Below are 9,758 nucleotides of genomic sequence, written 5' to 3'. Positions count from 1 at the left end.
TTTTTTTATGTGTGGTGACTACACAGCACCGTAATGCGCGGGTGTTTTTAGGACAGTAAGGAAAGGGTAATATGCCACAAATTTACGGGATCATAACTGGAAGCTCTATCGTCCCCAATTCCACCTCGATCCGAAGAAAAACTTTCTCTCTAGTGGAGTAGTTTCACACTGGAATAAATTGCCAAGTCTAGTTGTCCATTTCATTTCGGTCAGCCAGTTCAAAACCGTTGGATGCTTTTTGAAGGAAAAAGAACGCAGACAAAAAGCAGTACAAGAGATATAGGCGCAATAATAATAATATATGTAAAATTGAAAAAATGAAATAAGCCCGTTTTAGCCATGTATCCTTCAAATTTATGTTTATTTTATGGTGTCATGTTTGAGTCATAATATTTTTACTTTACGAAAAATACATCAATATATTCTCATTCCGTGGTAGAGTCGCGGACTCCAGATCAGAGGCCCGAGGTTCTAACCTCACCCTACCACAGCCCGATTCTCACTTTGAGAACAGTATCTTATTAGAAAATGGATAAATGGAAATTTATGTGTATATCTTAAGGGGATGCGCGGTCTGGCTATTTATAGAAAAGTGTTGCCGTATTTTCTCCCTTGATTATGGGGGACAAAAAGCTCCTCCTTTTAAGAACACAAAGGTTTCATTTTAACTGAAAATAAAGGCTTCAGAACGTTTTGAGATATTACTTACTGAGAGATCATAAAAGCAAAGACCAATAGACATTTATGATGCCATCAGCAGTGATTCTTAATTATTTGTTAATATATTTAAAAAAACATACTATGTATTATCTTTTTAATTAAAAACTAATTGACGACATGAATGTACATTATCATGGACCCACTATTTTTGGACAAAAAGAGTTTATTGAAATGTTTTTCTTCAATAACATTTTCCGATGTTGACTTTGTTTAATTAAATTTTTATGTATTTGTTAGATATTACTGAAATCCACGTAATAAGTACTACAGTAGCATACTTGTGTATCGTGAGCTTCGATTTATTTGCCTGATCTTGACATAACTCAGCAAATAAATGAATAGCAACATTTTGTTTATTATGAACTAGTATCAAATCAATTTATTTTCTATATCAGAATATAAATCAAATTATTTTTTCACGGTTTGGAGTAAGTATGCGATATATTTCAACTTAGAATGTATCGAATAATTATATTGTGTGATTAGGTTACGTACAGAAATATATTCGGGTCACAAACTATAAATGTATTACCGATTATTATTTCTAAAATGTGTCTTTCGGATTATGTGTTTTTTTTTTAATAGTAAATTTTGTGTATTAGTTGGTAGACTTTTTGTTCCAGATGCACGTTAATGCACACAATTAGGTTTATATTAATTTGCTATTGAAATGTTAATATAAGTTGTCAGATTTTGAAGTCGTTTTCTGAATTTGTTGTGCAATAAAGTTGGGCAGAATTTGGAAGAAGAATTTATAGACTTTTTTTGTGTTATAAAAATTGGATATATTTAGTAGTCTCATAATTTTTTAGGGAATGCATGAGCTCTTTTTTTTTTTCTTCTTTATAATAATTTATTATTATGAAGGGTTTTTTTTATAAAAACTGTATAGGTGAAATTGGGATTCCTAATAACTGCAAAAAACATTCTGTATGTTATTAAAAATTAATAAAACATCTTAAATGTTGTAAAACATGTTTTCCATATTTTACAACATTTTGTTTAAAACAATCCAATTATTTTGTTTTAAACACGCAAATAGAATTGTCAATGAAATATAAATGAACACAGATAGCTTGGTACCCCGGTATTTGTTAACTGAGTGCTAGGCCCTCAATAAAGACAAATAGTGCGCTTCCGGGCCTAACCCCAGCGATACTGGTGCAATATACCTGATAGTTTATTTTTTAATACTGGTAAACGTCGTTTTACGCCGGGGTTCCGTTGCGAGAGACACTGGCGTAAAAAAATCTGCGTAAAATGAACACAAATATAATGGAAGATATAAGATTAGGTTCCGTGTCAAAATTCTAAGAACAATCTAACATGTTTATTTAATACATATCCTATATACATTCAAAATAAATAATAATCTCTGGATATAAATAATGTTTTTTTTTTTAATAATAAATACTAACTCACCAGTTTGTCGGTGCTAAATTAAATTCTCACACTTTTTAAAAAAAGCATCCAATTTCATTTGCTTTGATTGTCGCTTCTTTTATCATAGAATAATCTACAAATATTTTTATTTTAATGATAATATTTAAAAAAATAAACAAAGCTTTTTATTTTTCTTAAAAACAAAATGAAAACTAACTCGGAAACAAATTTAAGGCACACTAAGCTGCTCACATACACGGTAATAGAATAAAACAATGTGTAAAAGTGTGTCTGCTATTAGAATCGCGGCGCCTACTGTCGTGTGGTGTCGGCGGAATTGGGGAATCCCACGCCGGCACCGACCGACGTAATTGTAAATCGGCGTAAATCGAACTGGCGCACAACGACATTTACCTGTAGTTTGATATTAAACCATTATGTATAAAGTCCTAAAAAGGAACGTTAAATTGGATTGTATATGTTGCGTTTTAATTTGTCTCTCCGCCCTGTGTGCTCCCGCTCTCCGCTCTGCCAGCTGACTACCTTCACATCTCTTGGCCACTTGGACCGGGTGGAAGCGCCTTCCAAGGCTGCTGAGGTTAACTTGTAGTCGGCGCAGACGTGTCCCTACCTTTCGACTCTGCTGTGGTGGTGTTCCGTTCACGCCGGGAAGTCTGACGGCAGACGGGGTGACAAACCTGTAAAACACGCACTTTACACATCTCATTAATTTTTTATACAGAATGTTTTTTACAGCGAACTGAAAAAGATTCCAATTTCATTTATACAGTTTTTGTAAAAAAACATTCAATTGTACATACATCTTACAAAAAAGACTTGTGTTTTTGTTATTTGTAATATATTTTGCCATGTCCATTATTATGGGTGTATTAGGTAAATTACATGCAGAGGATGAGAAAATTGAGTCATTTCGTATTTGCAAGCTTCTTCCAAAATCTGTCACACTAGAGTCTGGGGCCGCTTTTATAAAGTTTATTACCAAATTTATATATTGAGTACAAATAATGTTTTTGTACGTGTTTTGAACCAAGATTTTCGCAATTCTAAAAAATCCTTATATTTCTCGTTTTTTATATAGTTTTCGGGTCAATCCTTATTAGGATATCGCCTGAAATAAATATTTTTGATTATATTTGTGTTCTTCTGAAGCAAAATCCGAACTATCGTTTTTATTTCTTGAACATAAAAATCTAAATGTTGTATTTTTTACGAAATTCTATGTTACAAAATTTATATATTAAGCTACTATTTGTTTTGTATTATATAAGTTTTAAATATTCTCTCAAAATTTAGATGAGGATGTAAATTCTCAAATAATAAATAAATTGTTGAGAAAAAATATATAAATAATTGACTGAGGCCAATGTTAAATGTATGGGAGCACTGAAGAATAATGTATGATTGTTTATTTTAAGAAATATGTATGATAAATTACCTCTAATGTTTACTAAACGTTTTTTTTTTTTTAAGCCAATCCATTAATGAAATATAATACAATGGATTAACTTAACTTAAATAATTTTAGAATCTCAATATGTTTTTTTTTTGTATGATTCCGTGTGTGTTGAATTTGTTCCGACGTTTCGGCTAATATTGCAGGAGCCATCTTCGGGGTAAGTGTTTTGTATAAAAAAGTATGTGTTTAAGTACTAGCAATTTGTACCGTGTCGCAGTCGGCAGTAGGCCCATTTCTATTAATTTTTGTAGTATGTAGTGGAACCATGTTGAGTTTAATTTAAGCCCGTCGTCTTTGTTTATGTTATTTGGGTGTCTGTGTATTTCAATTGCCTCTTTTATAGCTGAAATTCAATAGCTCGATATTCTCAATTTAATAACTCAATTCAGTAACTCTTCAATAGCCAAAACGTCGAAACAAATCTAACACACGCGGTATCACCCAAAAAAGAAACATATCGATAACAGTGACCGTGAAAACCTTCGCACCAATCTAAGAATCTATTTAAATTCACAATGGGTATAGTCATGGCATGATCTAGGCAGACATGTCATCTCAAGTCAGGAGTGATAGCACCGTTTTCTTCTTGAATGCTTCCCTTTGCTGTAGGAACACATGGACAGTACTGTTTAGTGATATTTTTTCAACTGTTCTGAGGATCCTCGACAGAGCGAAAAATAATCCGATGTTGGTTTTGAAATATCCCACAGCAAAGACAGCATCGGTACGCAAGTTACGGTGAGGTACATTAAGGTTAATCTGAGCAAAGATATAATGGGCATCTATATAGTTAGATATTATTTTGTGTAAGAATATTAAACCAACCAAAACCCTTCTAAACTCAAAACTGAAAATGTGAAAGTATTCTAGACGATCATAATAGTTACTTGTAAGAGTATTTAATCAATTTCCAAATATTACTGATGTTATTATAAATGTACATTGTAGAATTAAATTCAAGTAAGCTACGAACAAATGATTTGTACAGTGTAATTGCAATTTTTGGGGATTTGAATGGTTTAGATATTTGCAAAATAAACCCGCAGATTTTGGATGCTCTCTTGGAGATGTAATCAATGTGATGGTTGAATTTAAGTTTGTTATCAAAAGTTATCCTAAGATCCCTGATCGTCTCAACATTCATTAAAATCGTGTTATTAATTGAATATGATTTTATTTATTTATTTCTCTCTTCATAAATACACACATTATCTTAGCATTTTAACTCATAATGCTATTTTTTGTGTTGTTTGTACAAAAGAGTATTACAGTAGTAGAGATAAGTTCAATTTTAACTTGCAGCGTTAATTATGTAATGTGTATGTTCAATCAATAGCGTCATTAAAATGAATCTACCATTGCTTTTACTACTGCTATTCAATCCCGTAGAAAGCTGTTAATATTGACATAGTACAACAGAGATGAAGAACATTTTAGAGAAGCGAATATAGATGTCTAGGCATCTGTCATTGGCTGGTTTACGTGGCCATTTTTCACGCTGTGTATCATTCACCGTTCTGCCTATATTTTATTTATTTGACGGACTTATGCATTCCATTCTAACAATGGTAAATACAATTTCTTATAATAAATACAGGCACTAATAAAATAAAATATAATTAAATTAAAACTAGGACAAAATAATAAAAATTACTACCTCAAGACAAAATCCAGTCTATCATAGTGAATTTTTAAATCTATGAAGACTTACACCAAAAAAGTCCAGATCTTGTCTCGAGTTTACAATACGACACAATCGGGACATTGGTGCACGCAAGCCATAGTTTGTGCTGTGTTGATCGAGGAGCAGCACATTATTATTTCGCAACCGGCGGATCGGAACATTGAATGCCACCTGTTCCAGTAACGATGGTACATCAATTAAGCCATTCAGCAAATTAAACATAAATTTTTGTAGACTTAAGATTTTTAACATTGACTCCATTTCTCCGTAAGTGTAGTTTAGTGTATATTCCTTCAATTCTTCCGTCTGTTAACGTTTGTGAAGTTTAGGAGCCGGAGCCTTTATTGATGAGGGTGAGATGTGATCTTGACCACTACACCATGGAGGCCGCCAAGTATGTAGGTGAAATAATTAATCAGATGAATCTCACTCGCATCAGCTCTTTAACTTCACAAACATCAATAGACGGAAGAATTGAAGAAATATAGATGTTCAAATATATGCAGTGTGTGGTAAAACGATGTATGATAGGTGGACACATGTCGAGATCCGTGAACTATGTAAGGCTGAGACAAGCATTGTCGACAGAGTCAAGAAAGGGGTGCTGTGTCGGTTTGAACAGGTAGAGTGAATGGACAGCGGAAGAACCGCTAAAAGGATCTATGATGCGAATGTTGATGGATGCAGAAAACAAGGAAGACCGAGAAAGATATGGCAAGATCAAGCCCATCAAATATGTACTGGAAGATTGGGGATAGGACAGAAGCCAGGGTTCAAATTAAATTCTCCATGCGTCTACTTGAAATCGAGGTTAGGTCTAGTCAGAACATGTGAGTTGAAATTAGGATTTAGATTTCTACATGTGACCTGTCGCTATTATGCTTTAAGTGAGGAAATATATAATATTCATGACTTCATCGTGATTTAATATTATGGATGGATGGGAAAGGAGATAAATAGGATTGTCGTGAAAACACTATTTGAAACAGCACTTTTATTTGGTACACTTTTGTCTACAAAAATAAGGGTTAAAAAATAATTTACTCATGCCTTTGATGGCCGGTTTCACAAATTTGCCAGGTGTCACAATTTGATATCAATCGCACTCTTGCGGACGGATTCTGATATCTAGTCGCCAACAAGTTTTCTTTTACTTCTCATGACGGCTTCCCGTTTTGGGCTCGTTTTCTCTCGCTCGGTAGTTCGCCCTGCGTTTGAATTTTACAGGCGTGACAGCTTGGCGAATGCGTGATAAAAAAAATACTTGCACAGTACTTGCCTAGCTAGAATAACTCGTAACAGTGCATGAGAAGATGTATGGATGTAGAGGAGTCGAGGTCTGTTTGCAAAGGCAGACTGATGTGACGTTCTATCCTTTCGGCGTGGTGGTTTGTTCTTTTGAAACCTAGTCCTATTTAAAATTTTCAACTCACTCTTTGATGCGCCTGAACTACTAAGCTCAATAAAATTAAATATCCCAACTAGAAACCTCGGACAAAACTTACTCTTTCATTCCGATAACCATAGAACTAACTATGGTTTTCATTCCCCAATGCCCAGAATTCTTAGGTCTGCCAACAAACATACCAGTCTTGATTTCTTTGATAACAAGTTGTCTTCTTTCAAACGAATCACTGAATCAAATTCTATTATAAACACCTCTCTCCCGCTTCCACTCCCACCAAGTCTACTATATACCATTGTGTCTTTCTACTTTCCTTTATAATAATTTTCTATGCATAAATATGTCCTTAAAAATGCGCATTAGGCGTATATATAAATAAATAAATATAGGCAGAATGGTGAACTGACTTTACACACTGCGTAACAACGCAGTGTGTAAAGTGGCCACTTAAACCAGCCAATAACGGATCATTCGGCTTGTAGATTGCCTAGACTTCTATATTCCGTTCTTTAAAATTTTCTTCATCTCTCTTGTAATCTCACCACTGCTATTTCTTCAAATCCTCCTCTAGCACTTGACTTGTGGCACTAGAATGTCTTACGTATAGTATTTGACAGCAGAAGATGTAAATTTCAACCCTAATATTCATTAATATCACTCATATGCATAGTAAAAAAGTACCTTGAAAATTGTAATTGAAAGCATTATTCGTACCTCTGGCTTTTATGCAATATTGTAAAACTGTATTCGGAGACAAAACTCATGATGAGAGAGCAAAGTAGATTCTAATCTCATAGGCAGAGAATAACTTGAAGGTGAGGACTGTAGAATGTACTTTCTTCAGTTTGAGTTTTGTCTCGGAATACGGGCATTCTTTTATTTCCTCTTGAATGTATAGCATAATTCACTTGATATTTTCAAATTTGTATAAAAAGTAATAAAAGATTACAAAAGTTTTTGTTAAAAAAAAAAACATTTTATGTAAATATTATCTAAAGTACGCCAAAGGCAGAAATGTGTATATTGTATCACTGAAGTATAATAAATAGACACATTTTTCCCTTATAAACCGCATCTCCGTTTTAGAGAATACAGTAAACCCCCCTATAACATTGAGATAGGTACCACATTATCGGGGGGGGGGACGTTGTAGGAGGGACTTGACTCGCGCGGGATGACGCAATTTTCCCGAAACTTGCGGGCGGGTATTCAACGTGACAGTTTAACTTTTTTTTGTGAATATTTACTATCTACATCGAGAGATAATGTGTGTGACATCTATTGCGCGAACGTTGAACCGTTTCCGGATTCCTCAGTGTAATGTTACATGTAAAGTAAAAAGTATGTATTTACCTTGCGTACTTGAAAGTTAGTAAGATTGACCACGGCCCAAAAGTGATAACAATTTCTCACCATGGTTGTTTATCGTATTGGCGATCACAATGGAACATCCGTGAACACCTAATATTAAATATCAAAATATTTACGTTTTGCGACGTATAATCCTGCTGCGCAATCACACATTTGAATTTCACCGGTGTAAATATGGAAAATACTCCAAAACTGCTAGTTTTATTTATTTATTATTTATCGTCGTATTTATTGCATTCAGCCGGCGGTTGGCAAGCCAAATGTCAAGAAAAGCAGTCACCATAATAATTGTAATTTAATTTCCACTTTTTTGTATTAGATACTCATCACTATTTTGCAAATGCAATATATTGTATTATTTTTTAGAGTAAACGCCGATTTTTCGCCAGTGAACTGTATTTATTTACGAGGAAAACAATAAACAAACCGACGCAAGCGTTGACTTAGAGATTACACACGCGTTGACTTATGACTGCGATAACTTAAGCATGTTCATTGTGATCGCTCAAATGCTTAGCATATTTTTAAGCACGTCGATAGTTATTTGTTTGTGAGCTACAGGCAATTCAATTCTTTCTTCACAAAACATGCATTATTCTATATCACGGTTTACGACCACTTCAATAAGTTGGTGCTAGTGAGCACTAATAATAATAATATCTCACTCATCAAACAAAGTGATGGGGATGAAATATTTGTCAAACAATGGCACACAGCTTTAATAAATTGTAGCACATTTTTACATGTTAAGTTTTAAGTGCATCGATTCACTTGATCATAATTAATTCCAAGTAGAACATATTTACTTACTGTATCATGTGAATATCCCTAGGACAGAGCAGCGATGCTAAACGTGTATCATGTCAAGGGACACGGACCTACTACGTTATACGGGGGACCACCATAATAGGAAAAAACCTCATACGAGAGTACATTATAGGGGGGTTTACTGTATTGTTGATTTATTTGGTGTTTATTTTGTAGAATTCCATATTTAAACTTATAATATAAGAAATCAAACACTGATTTGAGTCTACTGAACACTTCATTTTATTTTTTACAAATATAAAAACAAAAATTTCATGACAATTGTTTCACCTTGTTAGCGCATTTTCAAACAAATGTGAAAATTAGATGGATTGAATGTCCTTATATAGTTATATAATTCAAGATACTTAAGTAAAAAATATCAATAATCTTATTAACTACAGCATGTACATTAATCATAATTGTGGGAAAAACCGACGGTTGAGGGCAAGGCTAAGTGTTTAATAGGAAATGGGGAATTTAGATATTTATATTTGAATTTCGGAAAAAATTATAACAAAGTAAGTATTTATTGACATACATGTATGTATTGTGAGATAATTAATGAAGCTTTATAGTTTTATATCTTTTCCGAAATTCAAATATGAATACCTATTAAACACTTGGCCTTGCCCTTAACTATTGGTTTTTCCCACAATTATGGTTAATGTACATGCTATAGTTAATAAGATTATTTTTATTTTTGACTTAAGTACTTTGAATTATATAAGGACATTCAATCCATCTAATCTTCACATTCGTTTGAATATGTCCTAACAAGACGAAACAATTGTCACAATTTTTTTTTGTTTATATTTGTAAAAATAAAATCAAGTGTTCAGTAGACTCAAATCAGTGTTTTATTTCTTATATTATAAGTTCAAACATGAAATATTTATGTGTTTTAAAAT

This window comes from Micrasema longulum, unplaced genomic scaffold, assembly GCF_059751315.1.
Source record: "Micrasema longulum isolate JH-2025_06_02 unplaced genomic scaffold, ASM5975131v1 h1tg000888l, whole genome shotgun sequence".
NCBI classification, from domain to species: Eukaryota; Metazoa; Arthropoda; class Insecta; order Trichoptera; family Brachycentridae; genus Micrasema; species Micrasema longulum.
This window is presented reverse-complemented; position numbering follows the sequence as displayed.